This window comes from Rhea pennata, chromosome 18, assembly GCF_028389875.1.
Source record: "Rhea pennata isolate bPtePen1 chromosome 18, bPtePen1.pri, whole genome shotgun sequence".
Classification (NCBI taxonomy): domain Eukaryota; kingdom Metazoa; phylum Chordata; class Aves; order Rheiformes; family Rheidae; genus Rhea; species Rhea pennata.
In genome coordinates, this window is record NC_084680.1 from 12,626,552 (window position 1) to 12,648,929 (window position 22,378).

The 22,378-nt window shown below is 40.7% G+C and overlaps 1 protein-coding gene across 9 annotated transcripts in view; it reads left to right on the forward strand.

Annotated features, from left to right (window-relative positions):
* DAB2IP (DAB2 interacting protein) overlaps positions 1 to 22,378 on the forward strand; it is a 216,169-nt gene that overhangs the window by 46,671 nt on the left and 147,120 nt on the right. The gene's annotated exons all lie outside the window — the stretch shown is intronic.

Consider the following 22,378-nt stretch of genomic DNA (forward strand, 5'->3'; position numbering starts at 1 on the left):
CTTTCAGATAGGGAACTTCCTGAGGACCAGCCAGTTGCCACACATTTACTGGTGAGGAGGAAGTCTCTGCTGGCACAAAACTCCTTCCCATCTGGAATTATTCACTATTGTCTGTCTTGCATCAATCCTGGATGATGCTGGAGCTCACAGTGGAGCACCCATGAGATGCAGATGCTGCCATCTGCTGCCAGCATGGCTCTTTCAAAAAGCTGTAACATGCTGCTTTTGCTGTGAGTTGAAGGACCTCTTTCAGGCTGTATAAGTCAGTCTGCTTGAATGATGAGAAGGTGATGTTTAAAGAGATATTAGTATTCTGCCTCTTCCTATTCTCAGCCCCCTAAGGGCGCTAATGCCGGCTCTCCATGCCTCTCATTCCCATGAGCCTGGCTGCACGAGTGCTGCCTGCTTGTCGTCGCAGGTATGGCGTGCAGCCTGCTGGAGCAGGAGCAGGGAAAACTCTGCTGAGGATTATAGCTTGCACAGCTGAAGCAGTCATAGGTGGTGGCTGTTACAGCTAAGCCCTAGTTTGGGAAATTGGTCTAGCTGCCTGCGGTACAAAAAAAGAACTGACCAATCCCTCAGGAAAACTCTGCTGTAATGTATTTTTAGATAGGCAAAGTGAACAAAACTTGAATTTTTTATGTAAGTATCTAAGGAATGTAGGAGATTGCTTTCTGTTGGGACTCCAGATGCAGACAATCTGATGTAACATGAGGAAAAATTGATAGGACTTTTATCTGTTCGCTGTGACAGCCAGCTTTTATGCACCTCTGCCAGAGGATAGCATGTGAGAGCATATGATCTCTTGCAGTTTCCACAAATTCCAACAAAAGTTGCTGTGGCCTGATGTGGCATCCTTAATTTGGTCTCTGCAAAGAATAACTCCACTGCGGAGGCTATAAAGGTAAAGGACAGAGAATAGCTGTTTAGCGTGGTCCAAGTGGAGGAGTATGGTGTTATGTAATAGAAAATATTTTCTGATAATCAGGTCGAATTTTCCAAAGATGTTAGGAGTCTAATTTGTGAACTGTTCTCTGAGAGAAGTTATATTGCTTGGAACAGTTCAGATTAGGTTAGATGAAGCTCTGTGCCAGGAGTAGTCCTGCACCAGGCCAGGCAATGAATTTGATAGGATCCTCTCTTCTTGCTTCTTATTAAGAGAAAGTTGAAAAGCACTGCACTTGTCAACTGAGGAATTGCACCTACTTTGCTCCTGTTAGCCTTTTCTCACAGGTATGTGTCTGTGCTGCCAGCATCGGTCCCTTGCAGCACACGACTGCTGAGAGCGTAGGTGCTAGCAGGTTAGGATGGGCTGTGTCTGAGGCTGAAGTCAGCAGTGTCGTTCCCCTGGTTCAGGCAACTTATGTCTGTTAACTCTGGGTGAGGCTGGGTCATAACAAAGCTGACTGCTGGCTGCAGGTTGTGGGACAGTGTTTTCCCAGAACGAGCAGTTCCTGTGTTTGCTCTATTTAATTACCTTAAGGAATTTGCATTAACCCTAGCTTTTGCAGGCTGAATGGTGTTTTGGATCCCAGCTTCTCTTAGCAGAGAAGGATGACTCCTGGGCTAAATCCTTGATGGACTATAGTGTGCTTGATCAGAGATTCAGAATAAACACGGAATGGTGTGCTGAGGAAAATGCTTGCTGAGCCCAGCCTTCTACAAAATGCAGCATTATCTTCTACACCTGAGCGAAGCATGTCCTCAGTATTAGTCCACTGACTCCCATTAAGTTGATCCTATGTGCACCTCCCGCATGAAGTGCCATGGCACTGAAAAGTTCGTGCCTCTCTGCATTTATTCTAAATCACTTGGCAGGAATCTCACATGACCCAGCCTCAAACCCCACTCATCTCGTGGAGCTGTTTACCACCCGTGTCACATGGGCAAGCCACTCTTTGCCATTCAGTTAGTCTCCTGGAAGAAAGTTACTTTTAATTAAGTATTTTGAATATGGTGTATTAGAGTCATTATCCTATGGTTTGAGGAATTCCCATTCTCAATTATTACCCAAGGTGAATATTTTAGGAGGACACTAGCAATTTAATTTGCCTATCTGTCAAGCTAATGCCCACTACTCAAGTCTTGTTAACTACTTCTTACTTTAACTTGTTTCACTCTTACTAGGCCTGTCTCCAGAAATATGAATGGCTCTACATGGCTCAGAATCTGCTTCCCAGATGAGGCTGTATTTTGACGTGCGATGATATCCTCTTTTTTGGAGTTTAGAGTTCTGCAGTTCGCTCTGGTGCTCATAGCAAGTTCATCGTGTTTTGGTATTTTCAGCAATCTGTCCTTTTGAGAGGCCCAGGGTTAGAACAATTGAAGAACAGTAAAGCTGGTGGGGAGGGCAGAGCAGACCCAACGAGGAGGGCGTATTACCGGGAGGCTCGTGTGATCGAGCCTGCAGTGTGCTTAAATTAGTGCTGTTTGATGGTGGATAAACGAGACAGCTTTCCTCCTGCTGTTCGTCTTTGTTAGAATGATGATAGTGGCTGAAATCTCCTGGCTCTGCTTACCACAGGGGTGTGGGACCCGCTGCAGGTACATTAGTTAGCTAAGAAGAGAAGCTGCAGAAGTTCCCATCTCTTCCTTGGACCATCTGTTCAGCTCAGAGATAAGTGCAAATATATGGTCAATCACGGTTGTAATTATGATTACTACCAGATAAGCCGGCTAACGTAGGGGAAGATTCTTGTGAGGCTGAGAGGGTAGAAGGAAAATTCTCTCTAAATCACCTGCTTCTGCGTGAAACACTTTGGTCTCTGACTTTCTTCATAGCATCTCTGCTTTTATTTAATTAGGACCATAATGAAGGAACAGGTGTCAGTGGCAAGCGTTCTGAAAATTCAGTTTTCCCATAGAAACTACTCATGGGTGCTCGATTCACAGTTCTATATCTGAGCCTGCATTTAATGCCAGCTGCTTTATTAGTCGTGAAGATATGGTCTGTGTGCTCCCAAATCTCAGAAATTACTCTTTGAGTACAATTTTAGCATAATTTACAAGTAAATTGGTTAATTACTGCATCACTTAATTAAAAATTGGATCCTTTTGCATATTTTGCTTCCTAGTAATAATACTTTTTGTCCCAATGTGCAATACAATGGCATAGATACAGGCAAGCTTCCTTTGTAGCTAAATTGTATAGAAACTTCATGCATTTTTCTGTCATGTTTTCCTAACTGAAAATGTATTTTATGGCATATTATTGTATCCTATAAAAAGGAGATGTCATGAAAAGCGGAAAGGTCTACATCCCTTATTGTTCTCATTTGGTATAAGTGATTATTTGCCCATGGTTAACCAGCTCTCCTAAAACAACCTCCTGTCACCCATTTTTCTCAGTTGGACTGAGGCTGGAGGCTGCTTGAATTCACAGTAAGAATTGGAAATAGTGGTTTGAACCAAATACATCTTTGGCTTCAGTTCTTTCTTCTGTAAAACACTGTAGGCAATCAGCTGGCATCAAAGCTCTAGGAATTTTAGAATGTTTTGAGTTCCTGATCTTAGAGGTTTAGTGTTCCTGATACTGCTGCCGGTGTCAGCTCCCTGCACATAAATGTCTTGCTTCAGTTCTGTTTATCAGAGATGCTTTTCAAGGCATTCCATAAAAAGAATTTTTATTAAATAGGCTTTCTTCTTCTTTTCCTTTGATGGCTGCCGTGAAGAGAAGACTGACTGATCTTCAGCAAAGCCCAGTATTTAAATACACCAAACAGTGAGAGCTTGGAGGCTAAGGTCAGGCTCTGTTTTTTCTCAGCACAGGCTATTCAAAAATACATATATACCTTTTAAGTGATATATGAGAGATCAGCTTATACCCAAATAGCCAATAGCTTAGAGGTCAAGACACTCACTTGAGAGGAGGGAAGCAGAGGCTTGAAAATTGTCCCAGCATGTAACAGAATGACATAACATCAAAGGAAGTTTTGTTATATCTAAAGCTGGCTGAAATTCCATACATTTTTCTCTAAACTTTCCTAACTAAAAATTTGTTTTGCAGCATGTTGGCAAGAAGTGATCTACAACAAGAAATGCCACGTGGAACTTCTCCTTTCTGCTTCTGTGGGACTCCATCCTATAGCCCAGGGCAGTGCCCTAGATACTGTTTTATTACATAATATGGGGTGGAGGGATATTGCTCTCATTTTGATTAGAAATTTTGTCCTTACTGAAAATTCCCCCTAAACTCTATCGTTAGGCCTGATCTGGGGATTGCACTTAATTGCAGATGTTTCAGATTGTTGAAATCATATGACTTCCAGTGTATGTCTTTTGTCTACACTTGCTCTAAATTAAATTTAGCTTAGATAGTACTAGCCATGACAAGGTCTGGGTATTGAATATCTGTCTCATATCTGAATCTAGCTTTCTTCTAGCTTCTATACTTCTATACTTCTATACTTCTATACTTTCTTCTATACTGATAGATCAATATTGGCCAGACTTTACCTATCTCAGAACATTGCCAGAATCAACTAATAAATGAATAAATAAGCAAATAAATAATTTGACATATCCTGTCCAAACAGAGCACCTCTTGCACTTACAGTGACCTCTTTCTCTTGCATGTGAAACCAGTATGTGCTTCTGAGCCTCAATTTTTCTTTCTGTTGTCCCTATATTTAACAAATTAAATAGGCGTTGTGAGTACAATACCACTATCAGAACTGCATTTATACACCAACCTAGAAAGAGTACACATGTTCCTATAACCTCTTTCACACTCACATCCTTCATTGGGTTGTTGAACTCATCTTTTTGATTGCATCTAAAATTTTGTCATAAATTTGTTGAAAGAGACTGTTTCTCTCTGACAAACATCTGTTAGCTTTTTAATGGCCTCTTGGACTGAAGAAAACATACTTTATTAATTAAAAGAAACTGATTTTATATGATTATATAGGAGTTTGAAATACATAGTGTTACCCTGGCAAATACAAATATGCCTGTGTTGCATATATTTATTTTGGCAGGCAGAAATCTGACTAAAATATTCCTGTTTCATTGTTACCCTCTAACTCATATCCTGCGAAATTTGACCAGACAAGGAATGATTTGGCCTTTTCAGCACATCTTTCTGTACCAGTGGTTGACACTGAATGAGGTATGGTCAGTAGGAAGCCAAATCCAGAAAGAAAAATCTGCCTACTTTGTTCTCTTACACTCCAAAGTAGTGCTAAGCAGGTTAGCTGGATTGCCTTAATTTTTCAAGACATCCATCAAATCTATTATAAAGAAGGAGTCTTCACTTTGCTGAGATTTCTAGTAAACAAATAACTTTGGCCCTGCTAGGCCAAAATCAGATGACTACTTGTGTAGATGCTGCAGGTAGTCATGAAAATAAAACTCTGAAATGAGAAGAGCTGAATCTTGCTCCATTTTGATTACAGGTGCATTCTTGCAGTTCTTACAAACCTCCGCACATAACGCTTGATATGAACATCACCAGAAGAGTACTCAGAGCAAGTACAAATACTGCCTGCTGGGAGGTATCGTCTCCATGGGCCAGTATCTGAGGCTAGACTGAGATGGTGACTGTATCTTGAAACGCCAGCGAGGGCTGTGATGCTTGGCCATCTTTCAGTCGCAAGCCATTGGCAGGGAGGACTAAAATGATGTTCAAACTTAGAATCAGTCTTACCATTCTTAATTTGTGTTTGTAATTTTCCAGATTTCATTTCATTTCATTTTTCCTTTGAAGTTATTCACTTTGGTAGCCAATGAATAGCACTGCATTATATTCTGGGTAGCCAGAGGAGTACATGTCAAACACTCTACCTGTCTTCTATAAGCAAGATTTATTTAAAGAGTTCAAATCCTGTACCTTAAAATGTGTATTACTTTTCTGAAAAACATGGTATAAACACTTCTTTTCATTTAAGGGTTGGGAGTGGGGGAGTGGAGAGTCCGGTTACCAATGTTAGTTATTTTTTTTTTCAAGGGTGGCATCTTTTAAGCTTCAGGAAAAGGAGACCTTCCTGCTCAGCAGTTTTTAATGATCCTTGCTTTGCTTTTCAAGTCTCTCTTGTGGCATTTTCTATTAGAACTCTTTCCCTGTGGTCTTTCAGTGAAATTTTAACAGCATGGCTGACAGATGCCCGTAGAAAGATCTGCAGAATTTTTTAAGCTGTACAGTTTGCAAGAAATATTCACTGGCAGCACTGCTATTTTTAGCTTTACCATTCCAACCACTTACTTTGCCATTTTCATTCAGTGTTTAATTGTCTAATAAAAAAATCTACACTCAATTTAATAACTTAAGAAACAGTGCATGATGGAGGAATTCTTGTCTGTGAAATGTTTTGATAGGAAAATTATGTAGAAATCTGAGCATCCCCTAACACCAATTCAGAGTCAAGTTATTGTCTATGGAAGGTTAGATGGACCCTTCAGGATGAGCACGGTGGCAGTGCTACCTAAACGTGATGTTCTGCTGGGCTGTTCCTTAGCCCTGTCTAGCATGCCTTGAGCACCTTCTTTTGACAGACAGTGATGGTGAATGCAACACTAACCTACAACATTCCCTTTAGAAGCATGTCAGAAATGTAGAAAAATCAAAATTTAGCATGTATTTTCTGTCATAAGTGTATCAATTCCTGCTGGATTAAAAATCAGTTAAGTTTTAAAAATTTCCCAGCAGGAGCTGCTGTAACACCAGAGTGAATCTCCAAGGAGCACTTGCCCCTCTGGTATTTGCAGAGTAAGTTAGCAAAACACATGCAGTAAATAGGATTTACATATATCCCATAGCATCTTGTCTCATTAGTAGCAGACGCAGCAGTTTATGTTTCCAAAGACACTGACTTCCTGATCAGTCATGTTGTGTGTAACCACTGGTCAGTGCTGCCACTTAGTGTCTGAAGCCACGTGGTAGTTAAAGCGTAAAACTGCTCAACTTGCAATATCGAAAAGCTATGGGGGAGTTTTTGGAGGACATCTGCTTTTTGGGGGACTAATCATTGTAGACATGAACTTTTTATGGTGAGACACTAAATAGGAGTGAGGGGACAGAAGAACTCTAGGGACTAACTTGGGATATGGGAGAAAGATTATGCAGGGCAGCATAAGCACCTTGACTGTGTCAGCTGCTGCGGAGGTGTGTGTGAGCTGAGACAGGGATCGTGAGATCTGCAGCATGAAGAGAGGCAGATTTGGCTAAAGAATTCAGAACCTCAATGAAATGAGTTGGCTATGAAGGAGTATGTACCTGCTGACCCTCTCAGTGTGGATTACATGTCCGTTGTGGTGTTTGGGGCACTATCCTAAAACAGTAAACCTCTTCTGAATATTTTCACATGTAATCAAAACTCTGTATTTTAATGATTCTTTGATTTTTAGCATGTTTTGTAAGAATTGCAAATACTTTACAGACATGAAAAAAATCTTAAGTAGATGCATTCTCCTTTAATCAGCAGGATGTCTGCAGCTATTTAACCATCAGGAAGTCCCATGAATGGTCAGTGATGACACAAACTCCAGTAACTCTGTATTCTTCTCTGAGACTGTCATTTTGCCCCAAGACAGGAAAAGAACTCATGAGTTTTGACTCATACAGTCTCTCTCTAAAATCTTGACCCCAGTCTCATACATAGTGGTGATGTGGCAACCATAGCTGCAAGTCTCGTGATTCCAGAAGCCACATTTTTAAGAGATAATTAAATATAGCAACAGTCTTTAAAAAAAGATCTTGAGAGTTGCCAGTACTGCTTAGGAGTAACTCAGGTAATTACTACCCAAGGCAGAGCACGTTGAGTGCTGTGACAGAAATTTGGAAATTCTGTCAGCGCAGCGGAAGACATCAGACGTGCAGGCAGCAGATCACTCACTGAGACTGTCAGTGGGAATAACTGACTCCACACCATTAGCTTAAGAAAAACACACTCGCGGATGTGTAGTCTGTGTAAGCCACAGTTTTATTAAACTATCTGCATTCTTATGCAGTATTTCAGGCGACTTGAAGACTGATTGCTGTCTTTTTTGCTTAGCTTTTGCTTATTTCGCTACCTTAAGTCCTTTCCTTCTGGTCCTAAACTCACTTTCCCTGCCAATGCTGCTAAGAGGAGCTGATTATTCTGGGAAGGAAATGAGTAGCAGAGTTGCTCCCGAGAAATGCAGTGTGTTTTTATATAAAAGGCAATGGTAATAAGTGAGAAACAGGTTAAAAGTCCTGATCCGAGTCCAACAAATAATTGCTTCCAAAAGCAGGTTTGGAGGGCTTTCAGCAGCCGTTTCATGATTTCTCACTTATTAGAGTAAGCTTGTCTCCTTTCAGCTGTGGCAGTCCAAACAGTTTAGGCACAGAGTTACCTTTTAAAGCTTTTGAACATGTATTTCCCTGGAAGGTCTTTTACTGTGCCACTAATCCCTGAGGTTATTGCACTGAAGACACTCTATAATCCCTTAATTTGCTCTAGTCTCAATAGAAACAGCAAACTACATGGGTCGGTTCGCATATTTGGTCATTATCATTTTTGCTTTTTTGATCTTAGACACTAGCCTAGCATAGAGTTTGCTTTCCTTTTAATAACTTCAGGGAATACTTTAGATTTTAATTACACGTGTGCATGTGTATTTAAAAAGACAACAAAACCAAGAACTTCCTTACTCATTTCATTGGTTTGTAGAGGTTTACAGTCAGGCTTAAACTACGTTTTCTCAGGCCCTTTTGAAAATCTTCAAATATAAAAGTTGATGACTTCTGAAAAGCTGAACTCATCCCTGATATAGAACAGGGGAGGGTCGATGAGCAGTGCTGTCCACAGCTCGTTCCTGGAAGCCTCATGACCCCAGGCCTGCAGGAAACAAAGCTTCTAGTGAGATTTCTTTTGTAGTGGCTTTTGGGGATGAGTAACACTGGCCATGTATGCTTTTTTGAGTAAGCAGCAGAAATATTCTAAAAGGCTATTCAGAATGACACACGGGATTCCTGAACTTGAAATCTTGTTCTGTCGGTCGCTCCTGCCTTACGTGGAGGGCACGAGTTTTTATTGTAGGGTTGCTTCTGAGGGCAAGGCTGGAAGTTCTGCTCTTTTACTGGAGATTCATTTGGGAATACTGGGTACTCAGCATTACTTTTAAAGTTCGTTTTAAGAGGAGTGTTGAAGCATTCACTTTTGGAGAAAAACATGCCCTATAATAATTGTATAGCATTTGAGAAACATCGACAAGAATAAAGGAGGCCGAAGTTTTGCTTCATTAACATTTACATTGAAAAAGGAATCCTTAGATGTTGAGCAGTTAATCTTTCTTTTTGAAGAAACCAATTTATGTGAAGAACAAGTTTCTTTCATATATTAAGTGCTCACACTTTTGATTTGTTACAGCACTTCTGCATCAGAGAATTTGTTGTAGTGCTGGAGATCAAGCCTAATCTTGTTCTGATGTATCCAAATGTGGCAATAGATGGACTGCTGTAAATTTTGGCATCTGGAGTTAAATTACAGGATGCTTCTTAAGCTTCTTGGTTGCCATAGGAACAGGTAACAGTCATCCTTCATGATTAAGCAGTGTCCATGGTAACTATATGAGCAAGTTTTAAATGAAAGGTATTTTCCCTTTGCATTTTTAGTAGTCAAAGGTTAACAGTTACTACCTTTAGACAAATTTTGATATGGCTGTTGTATTTAAAGTGAGAATATTTATTGTTCATTTAAATAACTTTACTCTTAGAACTAGCTGATTTTGTGGTAAATACCAAGATAACATTTGTAAGAGTGGGTCAATGCACTGATCTCCCGCAGGAGGCGTGAATGTTGTTCCCTGCATGTGCTGGATTGCTCTGTAGCATTGCTCTGTGCTGTTAACCAGCTACCGTGCATCTCCCCAGAGTGACTGCTGTTCACAGGTAAAGGAAGCAATCCCTAAATACACTCTGCATATTTTTTAGGATGGAAAATGCACATGTCAGTGACAAGGTAAGCAGTAACATCTTCCCCCCATTTAAAAATAGGATGGGAAATGCACCAGTGAATGTAATCCTGCCAGACCCCTTGTTATCATCTGCTACAAATTTCTCCTTGAAGGTAAACAGTGTATATCACTTAAAAAAATATGGCGCTGTAATCACAAAAATGGGAGAATTGCTGTAGGTTAGTTGGATAAAATATCTGTATTTTGAATGGTGCTTTTTATGTCCGTTTGTAGCACACTGTTATTTATAAGAAATGAGAAAACATGATGCTCCCATGTCCAGTGTATGCAGAATATGCGTATAAGCGCTCACTATTAAAAAAAAAATTACCATCTCCGCGGAAAAACAATCTCTCCCAGATTAGGCTTAGATATTAGCCTTTATCTTTTAACTCATTTTATCTCTAATGAATATTAAAAATGAAGGAGAGTTGTTTCTTTTGGGTAGGTAACCGCTTGTGCCTCCTGCATAAACATTTGGAAAAACAGAAAAACATACTCTGCTAACTTAGTTCATAAGTGATAACCATAACTGGAGGAAGAACTATATTTCATACTTTTTGTCACTGCTGCTTTTTAACTCTGTCCTTAAGTCAGTTCACCAGATGAACTACATTTAGTCCACTACATTTACTACATTTAGTCCAGCGGATAACAAAAAATTAATACTGTACAGTTAGAGAAGAATAACAGATTTTACCTAGTTTTTTCCAATCAAATTATATTGTAAATAACCAGTGTCAAATCCCAACCTTCTTCTTTCTTGAACAATATCAAAGTTTCTTAAATGTTAAAGTAATCTAACTTGGATTAATTGGCTCTGGGCATTAAGAATCTTTCAGGCTGATGGAAGAGCTGCAGATATGTGAATTTCAAATCTTAATTTTTGGTCTCGTATGCAGATGGATGTGAATAGAGACATGTATGTGACCCCATTTATCTCTCTAATGAAGTGCCAGTAGAACATCTGTTTCTTTTCTGTAGAAAATCAAATCTCTGATGAATCATGCTTATAAATTAAGTATTTATTTATTTAATTTGCATTTTACCAGTACAAATTTGTTATAGCAGCTACTATGCACAATTGGGGGGGGAAAAAAAAAAGGTTAGTAACTAAACTGTGCAAAGGTTTCTTTTGTGTTGTGCTGTTACATCAGGCACAAAGTAAATTGTCCTGACTTGGTCTGCAGTTCACGTCTCCAAGTCATCTATTAAAAAAAGTATCGGAACAAACAGAAGAACACCCTGCAAATGGAGCAAAACCTTACTGAAGAGAGACAAGGAGCATGGCTGCAATCTGGATTTGTATCTCCTGTCGCATTAGGGTTTCCACTGGGGAACTTGAGCTGAGTAGACCTACACCAGAAGGGAAAATAAATTACAAAAGGATTTTTAGGAAAATCAGTGAGCTCTGAGAGGTTAGGATCCTGGCTAGTTGCAGGAACAGGTGAGCATCTGGTTTTAAGAACAAGAACTAGGGGGAAGCTAAAATGAGAACAAACTCAAAGTTTTAACTACAACTTGTAATGAAATAAAAGGGGATCAAAGAAAAAAGTAATGTCCACCTCCGTCTTTCTACACTCTCTAGTTTAGATTTCTATGTGCCTCTATGCTTTTTAGTTCTCTCTGAAACTGGAAGCAAAGAGGGCCAATGTACTGCACCGTAGTCTCATCTTGTGAGATTTCTAGCTGTCCTTTGCCATCTCAAATACTGTAACGAAGCGGGATGCCTTGCAGGACCTGTGTCAGCTATACTGAAGTCACTGAGGGAGATACTGTCACCCGTGGAGAGGCGGGACAGCCTGCTGCACTGATGCTGTGAGGTTACCTAAGGCTGTGTGAGCTTTTGCACGGCTGACCTTCTCACAGGTGTGCAGGGTCCCCTGCTCCTGCGAGCACGCAGCCACCTTGCATGTGGCCCATCAGTCTACAGAGGCAGCAGGCTTCAGCTCACTGCGGCTCCTGGTATTCTCAAGTGGAAGAGGGTTATATTCGTGATGCCCTATCCCGGATGGTGCGGGTAGGCCGTGTGGTTTATAACTGCAGTGTGTGTCTGCAGACACAGATTACAGAGCAGGAAAGTTTCTCCATTGCCTTGGATTGCATTTGTGAATCGGCAGCCGTGCTGGTTAAGTACTGCAAGAAAGCAGCGTGGTTAACAGTTCTGAATCTTCACAGAAATGTTGAGCATGATGGATGAATCTAATTTAAATCTCTCCAGAGCTGACTTCTTGTTCTCCAAACTCTATGTTGCTTGTCTTTATCATCACATAGGAGGAAACTGATGTTCCACTTCACTTTATCATCCTTTCCAGTCCAGCCAGGGTATTAGCAGTCTCCCCCATCTGGTCCCCAAACAGGCTAGAATTTCATCTTGTTCTGATGTATTTTTTAAGTCTGTGCTTGATTTCAATTCTACCCTGGAGAAAAGGCTCCTAATGATATGCTGTTAGCAAAAGATGAGTTTGTTCTCTAGACATCATGCCAGAGAAAGATAAATATCATACATATTTTATATTGGAGACTGATAAATAAAGAAGAGAAATACCTATATATAAATATGTATGTATATGTATATATATGTATCTAATCAAAAATACAAGACATAAAGACATAATAAAAACGCAGTTTGTAATGAAGGCTACTCAATCAGCGCAATTTGCTATTTATTTTTAAAAAGAGAGATGTGTATGTTTTCTGACTCCTCTTGCTGAGATTATCTAGGCTTCCCATTCCTGTGTTTTTCCATCTGCTCTATTTTCTCCTTTCCTTTTTGCACTCCTGGAATAGTCTTTCTTAACAAGTAAGTTTATGCTTTCTCTGAAGGTAAGGAATATGTTTCCCATCAATTGCCATGAAAGCAAAATTGGGCCCTAAATGACTATCACTAAGCTACCAGGATGGAGGTACTGCGTGGACAGGGCTCACATCTGTAATGGTCGTGTTAACTGGTGTGGGCCGAGCTGGGCTCTCTGGCCTCAGCAGGGGCCTCGTTTCCTTCCAGCAGTGGCTGGCGCTGCAGGGAATGGTCCTACATGATATTGAAAGATGTGAAGGATGTCCTGTGTGTTCTTGCTCTGTCAGTGCCTGTTTTTATGAGTTAGCAAAGAGGCTTCAGCTCCCTCTAGTGAGGCAGCTGAATTTCTGCTATATTAGAGCTTCATTCCCTTTACCCCACTGCTGGGTGATACCAGAAACACAGATAATTCCTGGTTTGTAGGGAGAAAGGCCTAGCTGACCTTGCTAGAAGAGAACAGACTGTCAAAATTGGGCAACCAGAGCCCATTGAAAGACAAGAAATAAGATGAATAAGTCCCGTTTCTGCTTATATGTGACAAAAGCCACCTCGGCATGCTGCTGGTGAAGGAGCTAAGTTATCTCATTGGTCATATTAGAGAAAACAGAGGAACAGATATACATCAAGTACACAGAAAAATAACAGCTTTTTTCAGTACTAGATTCAAAAGTCATTAATAACACTTCCTCACAAGCAGTATGAGGAGTATTAAATACTTCACAGTACATGGTAGCCTGGTACCTGACACAGAGATGATATGAGATTCATTAAAGTGCACAGTGTGCCATGGCAAAGGTCAATGGCACTTCAAATCATTATTTAACAAAGCTCTTCTCCCAGAGGATCTTAGTCCTCCTTTGAGAGAAGGTAAACATAATTTTTTTACTGATGGGAAGCAATTCAGACAGGTGGTTTCTATGAATTGAATTGTTTTTTGTTTTCCAGCTAGTTCAAATAAGATCTTCAGTTTACACAACTGGTCCAACCACTATTCTGGTAGCTGCAGAGGATCATATGGGTCTTGGTAGTGCTTCAGTTCCCTTTTTGTGCTTCTGGCATGGGCAGAGTTGGGTAAGAGAAGGCCCTTTTTGTGCTTCTGGCACGGGCAGAGTTGGGTAAGAGAAGGCATTTCCCCTGTGAAGATGGATATAGTGTTTTTATAACACTTAAGTCATCTGTGAGGGAACAAAGGTAATGATAAGAAACTGATAGTTTGGTGCGATCACTAAGGCTGGCATTAACTGCAGGCACACAACCAGCTTCTAATGGTTTAATGGTAACAATTTTGTACCAGAGTATAGCACAAAAGACAAGTGATGATCCCAGTTCATTTTTTTGTTTTCTACCCAAGTAGTGAGATAAGAAAGATTTTTTTTTTTTACGTATAAGCTATAGCTCTGTAAACAGCATCCTCAATTATCTGAAACAGTAGCAAAAGCATGAGAACATGAAAAACTTTCTACTTAAAGCAATAAATGAATGGGGAATAAATGACAAATTCACGTATGGAATAGTCATGGGTGCAGGAGTGAGATTGTTGTGCTTTACAGAACTGTATTTAAGCTAGAGATTCTGCAATGTGAAAAGAAATAATTTTATTCTAATAAAAAAGTGGTGATGACCTGTTGTATGCAAGCGTGCATTAGCCAAGGGAATATCCATTCTTCATGCTCGTTAGTCTTACTTTTAGATGAATCTGATTTTTAGAGGGCATCATTAACTGCCCCAAATTTTTGCTCCTCAGTCATTTTTATTTAAAAGTCAATTTTATTGCCAAATAAAGGTTTGACTTTTAACTAGAACTCACCAAGGAATCATTAGGGCAATGGGTTACATGTTCCAACAGTTAGTTCTCTAGGTAATCGAACAAAGAAACTGGCCTTGCATCTGTATTTACAGCCATAAAATACATAGTTTCAGCTGACCAGAACAGGAATAGATTGTGTTAACAGGTGTATTCATAATCCATCAGTGATTCTTAATTAATATTTATCCATTAGAACTCAGATACTTTTTGTTTCTCTGCTACCCACTCAAAATTATTTGTGTTGCTTGAAGGAGAAACTTGGCTCAACTCAGTATTTATTATTCTGTGTCTTTGTTTATTCATAGGGTGATACTCCCTTTTAAAAGAGTTTCACTATTCTAATAGTATCTTCTAAATGCCCCTTTAGATTCAGATTAAGGATCGATCCATCTTTCTCACTGGACTCCTGTGGCTGCCTAAAACTGCCTGAAATGTAGATTTTTCTGCATCCTCTTTTGAGTGTTCTGGATCACACAGATGCTACAAAGTCTGTTCTCCAGAGATTGTTTTTAATTGAGAAATGCTACTGTGGCCATATTAAATAAATCACTTCTGCTGCTGTGTGCCTCCTCTTCTCCTCTGCTGGGTCCGTAAGTAAGGAGTTGTTAGATAATGCAGAAATTAGAAGTATAACACCTTAGTTCATTAGGCAATAAATTTAATTCACCAAGTGTAATTGCATGAGCCGAAGACCAGTAATTCCCGTTCTCTCTAGTTTCGCAGAAACTCCACCCTGTTAAACTCTCTGAGGCACATTATAGATGTCAGGCACTAAACCAATGAGGCAGAACAGGGAAATATCAGGTGACCAGAGCAAACCTTCATTGGTGGATCGCAACCGAAGGTCAGGCGAGAGCTTGACCCCTTCAAGTATTGCATGCAGGATCTTTTCAGTCAGCTTGTGGTTCTGATGAACTTTTATTATTCTTCGTTATATCCAGATGGTCTGGTGAAGTTTTATTGTCCTCTAAAGTCTCCATTCCTTAAAGCACATCACTGCAGTACTGGTGAAGGGACCTGGCGGTTCCCAGCCTCCTGCAGTGTCTCTCCAGCGCTGCTGGCTTGTCCGGCATTCCAGTCATACTTCTCTTTCTTGCTGCCTCTGATGAAGTCATCAGCTCTCCTTCTCCTCTTATTCCTGACTTGTTTGGAGTACCATGGCATGTGGGTTGCTGACAAGCACAGCTTCCTTTTGGTGAGTTGAGGGAGACGCGTCTTATTGCTAACTTCTCTGATGTTCATCCAGATTTGCACCTCCCTTTCTTGTTGGGAGTTGGAACGGTTTCGTATCAGAAGATCAGCTTGCTAGGAAGTGTCTGCTTGTTAGCTGTTCGCTCCAGCCGGTTCACTTTGCTCCTGTTCATATTGTCTGTTCCACTGGCTCATTCCTGGATTTGTGTGTGTGAGGACAGCGGGAGAGGGGAGCGTGTGACAGGAGATGAACAACCAGAAAGAGTTAACGCATTTCATTCCCACCAGTGAGAGCATAATCCTGATGATCCCTTGGACTAGCAGTGATTCACAAGAGCAGGTAACACTAATATAAAAAAACTCATTTCTCTGATGAAAAGTAAACAGTATTAATGTTTGTGCCGTGTGTTAAACGTAATGACCTGCTCTGTGGCAGTGTCTGAGAAGCTGCGACTAAGAAGACAGCGATGCTGAGGGGGTTAAGCAGGAGCTTGGGTTCCGGGAGATCCTCATGCAGCCAGTTCTGCTGCTCGTGCCCTGGCAGCCTTGGGGGGATTGCTAGGCTGCTCTGTAACTATTTCTCAGTATGAAGAAGCAGCACTGAAGAGTGTACTGAGGATTAATTATTCTGTTAGTTCAAAAGCCTCAAATTAGTTAACAACCCAAATGTGTTTGTTACTGTACAGAAAGACTTTCAGAAATATTCCGAAGCCTTAGAGTCCTAAATTCAAGTGCAGTGTTTACTGTGCTATGTTAGTGTCCTCCTTCTGTTGGCAGTGAACTCGATGGGATGATTTTCCACCCTGGCAGCTTAAAAAAATTCTTAGTGCAATTCACAACGAGAGGCATTTTGGAACCAATTGTATATAATAACCTCTTAGAGGTTTCTGCTTTTTTAAAATTTCAAGGAAGTTTCTCTTTTAGTTTTAAGATCTTACCCTGCAATGTGAAAAACCCAAAACATTGCAGCCTCTGTAAATATTTGGAAAAGCAGAAAACACATTTGTTCATTTCTTTTTGCTCCTGTTCCTCTGTGGTTGCATAAGGAGAGGAGCTGCAGCCCAGCATCGGTCTCTGTGACACAGGTTGAACACTTCCATTTATGATGAGACTTAGTTTATGAGAAAGAATTGGGAGGACCCACGGGAACATGGTTCTGCAAAGTTCACAGTGGAAGTTAGACAGTGTGTGAGTAGAAATGCCTAGTTTTTATTGATCAAGCTTAGAAGAATGCAGAAAAATGTCATCAATAATGAGGAATAAAATAGATGAAATATTTCAGTCAGAATAGCCATGGTTCTCCTCAGTGTAGGTTATGAACTTTTTTCAGTCTAATTTTGAGACTTAAGAGCTTCTAAAGAACCAGGTAATATGCTTAGCTGGCCTGATCCAGCTGTCCAAAGATAATTAGAAAAATTCTTAGTGCTCATGTTTATATCCCATCCTTTATTTGAGTATTACAGTATAGGCTGGTGGAAAGGGGAGAGAATCAGAAAGCCATCCCTTGCGTGTGGGTATCCATTTCTGCTCACTGGCTTCTCTGCTGTTCACAATACCCAAGGAATCATTTTTCAGATCCAGCGTGCCTGCACTAAATCCTCATTTAATAGACTGTTGCTTCAGTGATTTGCAAGCTTCTGAGTCATAAAGGAGAGATTTGGAGGTTTTAAGTTCATAAGATGTTGAGGACTTTGGGACAGCAAATAGTGCCCTGAGATACTGTGTGTTTAAGCCCTCCAATCAGATGCGATCTAGAGCCAATAAATGGACAAATGAAGGTATAATCCTGGAATTTCTGTGAGCTGAGTGATAGTATTCAGCTAACAGAAAATTCAGTGGCCAGAGAGGATGTTACCTGATAATACCGAGTGCTTCTGGAAATGTCATTCTGTGGTTAGCTGCCTGCAATAACACTTTGCCTTACTCTGGAGTCTTTTATCTTGGGATACAAAATAGCTGACAGACATTAATTAATGAAACCTTGCAGTCTCCCCATGGGATTTTCAAGATTTTTATCTACTGTGAATCTGAGAAAAGGCCTTAAAATGTCCAAGGGTCACATAGTGAGGCTGCAATGAAGTTGTGTGTAGGACCCTGAACTCTTTCTGTTTGTGCTGTGCTCTAGAGGAGTAACAGCACCTCAGCAGAGAAACTTCTCCCTCCCTGCCAGTAAAATCTGTCTGTGCAGAACTGAAGCAGAGGTTCAGGAGAGGAGGAAGATGTTTAAGAATTTGTGAAGAAAAGGCTGAATTTAGATACTGAATCTGAGTTGTTTTATGCACAAGTGAGCAAGCACTTCAGAAATGACAGCAAAAAGGCTGGAAGGGATTTCAGGGGATCGTGTAGTATCCCTCTGCCCAGGAGAAGGGAGGGAAAGAAGCTCATCGTACCTGAACCTCTCCTGACAGTGATGTCTGTGTCACAAGAAGTTTTAAAAATAGGGTTAAACATGCATTTTTCTGTGTAGACAATCAATTCCAAAGTATAACTGACCTTGTCAAGAGAGGACTTTTTCTGATATCTAACCTAAATGTCTTTTGCTGTAAATTAAAACTTATTTCTTTTTCTCCCTCTAGTGGATGTGGAGAGCAGTTTATTATCGTGGTCATATAGTGACTTTTTATGTCGTCACTGAATGCCATGTTGTTACTACAGACTTGCTATAGACATTGCTAGTGCCAGTCACTAGGCAGAGTAACCTGGCCTAAGGCCTTTTCCCTAACCCTGAAGAAGTGAAGAGGGCAGTTCAAACCTTTAAATATTCCTGCCATTTGCAATGTAAAACTGCTCTACATTTCTGACAGTAAGGAGATCCTAATTTACCTGTCAGCTGTTTTTACCTCCCGTTAAAACAAGCAAACCCCAACCCCAACCATCCTTCTGGTAATTTCTGGTTCCTCATTAAGAGTTTTGGAACATGTCTCCCCTGCAGAACCTCCCCTCTCTGGTGATACCCACAGTGCTCACACTAAGCTAAGATGGAAGACTGACTCCAAACACTTTATGAACCATAAGCTTGGGAACAGTAGGAAGGATCAGCTCCTGACCCATCTCTGTGCTTCGATCTGGGTCAGAGTGGTGTGTTTTCTGGCTTTGCTTTGAGTATATTGCAATGATGAAGTAACAATTTAAGAGTACAGTTTGTGACTTCAGCGCAATCAAATTTAGACCCAGGTACAAATCAGACATGGGTGATAGGACACTCTCACTTTCTGTAAAGAGGCCTGACGTGCTGGTGGGAAGAGGAAGCAGCTTGACAGATTAAGTGAGACAAGTGTGCAGGTTGGTCTGACAAACCACTGTGGTTCAAATCAAAAGTGCTGTAACACATATATGGAACACGGGTACTTCCCTTTATGCTGAAGGCTGCCACGTGTTGGGCTGTGGAGCACGGCTCTGTGCTGTGTGGCGTAGGCCTCTGGGGAAAGTGGTTTCTTGCAGCTGCTTTTCATGCGGTCCCACCACACCTGTTTTCCGGTCATGTGTATGAGAAATACTTTTTAATGTGTTTGTTTGTTCATTGTTCTGATCATAAAAAAAAAGCAAACTAGCCTCTTCAGTTCTCTTGTTATCTTGAACCTACTTTCAAAATTGGTATAATAAAGTAGTTTCTTTATGATAATCCAAAAAGGAAGGTCACTGTTCAAAGGAATAGTGGGGGAGCCTTAGCACTGAAGGAGGTGACACCAAAGGACTTGACTGCCTCCTTAAGATTCAAAATGCAGCACTCTGCAAAGAAAGCAACCAAGCAATTGGGAGGCTTGACTAAAAGTTTTGAAAGCAGTAAATTTTAGCTCTCAGGCTCTCATACAGGATACAAAGCCAATGGTGATGAATTCTGAGTGGGATTTCAAACCAAGGAAATGTCACTGAACAGGTACTTTACCCAGTCCATGGACGGGATCTTACAACCTGTTTTGCAACTGTTTAATATACTCCTCAGCAAGTGTTGAGTGGAATCACAACTGTTAGTTGTTTCTTACTCATCTCAGGTGATAGCAGTCAATGGCAAGGGGAAAACCTTGTTAAGGGGAGAACCCTTGCCAAGACCTGATTGCAACAAATTGCAAATAACAGCTGTGGCAGAGGCTGAGAATTGGCAAACAAACCACCTCTAAGTTACATTAGTTATGAGAACATTGTTGTGAGACATTCTGAAGTATAGGTTGTTCCATCTTTAGATTCCTTTGCATACTAATTTGTAGAACCCTCTATCTAGCAGAGTTTACCATGTAATTTCCTTTTGCTGCAGGTGTTTCTCTTCAAGCTACTTCTCATTACCAACCAAGGATCATAATATTAATGTAACATTCATAGGCATGCCTGTTGCCTGTGAAATTGTGTTAGAATGAGTTCCTCAATGAGTTACTTCAGCTCCAGTAGTGTTTTTAGTGTATTTTTATGCTTATCATTTTTTAAAAAAGAGAAGAACAGCTGCGTGAAAAATCTGCTTTTCAGTATGATTCTGAAATCTCTGTTCCTTTTGCTTGTATTCCATATTGTTTAGTAAATATCTCAATATTTCATGTTCAGATATTGTCCTTCAAAAGTGGTCAACTCAGGGATTTCCCTAGATCAGAAAGATTTATCAACAGTGTGGCATGAAGGACACAAAACAGTTACGGAAAAGTAGCCTCTAGAAAGGGAGCAATGTAGCTAACAAAGGCTACCCAATGGATGTGAATAAATAAAAGAGTACCAGAGACTCTCAGTCTAGAAGAATAAGAAATAGGAGCTTCAGTTTATCTTTTCCCAACCGTGCACTATTCTGTATTCAAGAGACCATCCTTTGAAGGCAGTAGACAATATTTAGATACGCATTATGTAAACCTAACTTGGTAACGTTTTGATATATTGCCAGATTCCTTGATTGTATTTTCTCAGTCCTTGCAGCTCTCATTTGGGCAGTGCTGGGGAACACCAGGAATTCCTGTTACTTCAGAGAGTCATCTTTACGCTTTGTGCAGACCTGCTGAGTCTCGTGCACCAAACAGGGGCCTTTCCTTAGCCTTCACCCACATTGTTCTCTGAGCACTTGGATCTCTTATATTTGCAGAGCAGCTCTGGAAAAGCCTTCTGGCTCACGAACCTCTTAGCCAAACTCAGCTTGGCATGCATTTATCAGGTATCCTGGCTGGGAGAAAGGCTGACACATGAGTTTCACATACTTGTGTGGTAAAGCAGTAAAGGCACATCTTCCTCTCTGTGTGAACATGTTTTTGTCGTGTGAACGTGTTTCCAGTTTCTGAAAAGTAGGGCTCTGTTGTCTATATCTGAATACTTACGTGTTCTTGTTTCAATTGCAATGTTAGACATTCCTTTTAGGGGTTTAAATAAACATTCATTCACTTCTAGAAACAGATGACACATGAGCACAGCTGAAGAGCAATCATGAGTTCACTTTTCTGCCAGGTGTGTTCATCTGCACCCAGTCACATCCCATATGGCCAGAAGTGTGCACCACTAACAGTCTCCTTTGCTTTTCCTAATATCTGCTGTCAGAGCTACTGTAATGGAAAGGCTTAAAGAAGACAAAAACCATTTCCCAACTTGAACCCTACCAGTTTATGTATATACCAGCTTGATATTTATTTCATTTTTGTACTCATTTTGAGAATCTTCAAATAGTTAGGGCTGATTTTGAAACACTGTGGATCACAAAATTGAGAAATGCTTCCTGTCCCCGAAGTCTGGTTCTGGGCAGAAATTGCGGTGTTTCCACTGTGTTTCTCTGTTGGATGTGGTCAGTGCTGCAGCAGGCCAGAAACAAGCAGAAAAGAAGCACTGAGCTCAAAAAGATCCTGTGTGCTTGCTTTTACATCAGCAGCAAAGTAGCTGGTGTTTGAAAGATGAAGGTGCATTACTAAGGAGGATTTGCTCAGGTCTTTATTTTGTGCTTTTGACATTTTATGTGGGCTTAAACTGTTCTCATTAACATCATTGAGCTATTACTGCCAGTCCTGCCTTCCTGTAGAGATCTCTATAGCGACGTTTGCCTGACCTGCAAAGTCCCCAAGCAGATCTGTTCAGCCCATGTGGGAGAATGTTCTATCCCCCACCAGGCATGGAGCCTTCTCGACTCTGAGAGCCGTAACGTTATTTGAAGAGGAAGCCTTCTTCTGCCCCTGTGTCATCTGCCCATTTCTGAGAATATGGTAGTACAGGTACCTGAGTTTTTTCCTCCAGTTATCACCAGGTGCCTGTGCGATCATAACCATGGGCCCTGCCTGCATTCTAGACTTCCTGATACACAGAATGGAAATGACACAGCTGAGCCTTGTAGGACTGTGGAGGTGCTTGGCTAATCAGGACTCTCAAACAGTTTGAAAAGGAAAGCCTATTACAACGTCTGAGCACCACTGTATGACAGTTTCAAAATAGATCTGTTTCTGTGAGCTTCACAGGTCTTTCAAGGAGACTTTGTGAACTGAGGAAACTCCACCTTTAAGTTCTGCTGCTGACCTTATCTAGCATCCTTCTAGGTATTCCCAGACTGTTAGACATACTTGTTAATTTAGCCTTACATTTCCCTTCCTTCCTTACCAGCAGGGAAAGAGGTAAGTAGTATTACCTATATTTTATACTTCAGCAAAATGAATCTTAATTAATTTGTTTCTAGTTGCAAAGCAAGTTACTAGAGGAGTTAGAGAGGGAACTTAGGAATCCTA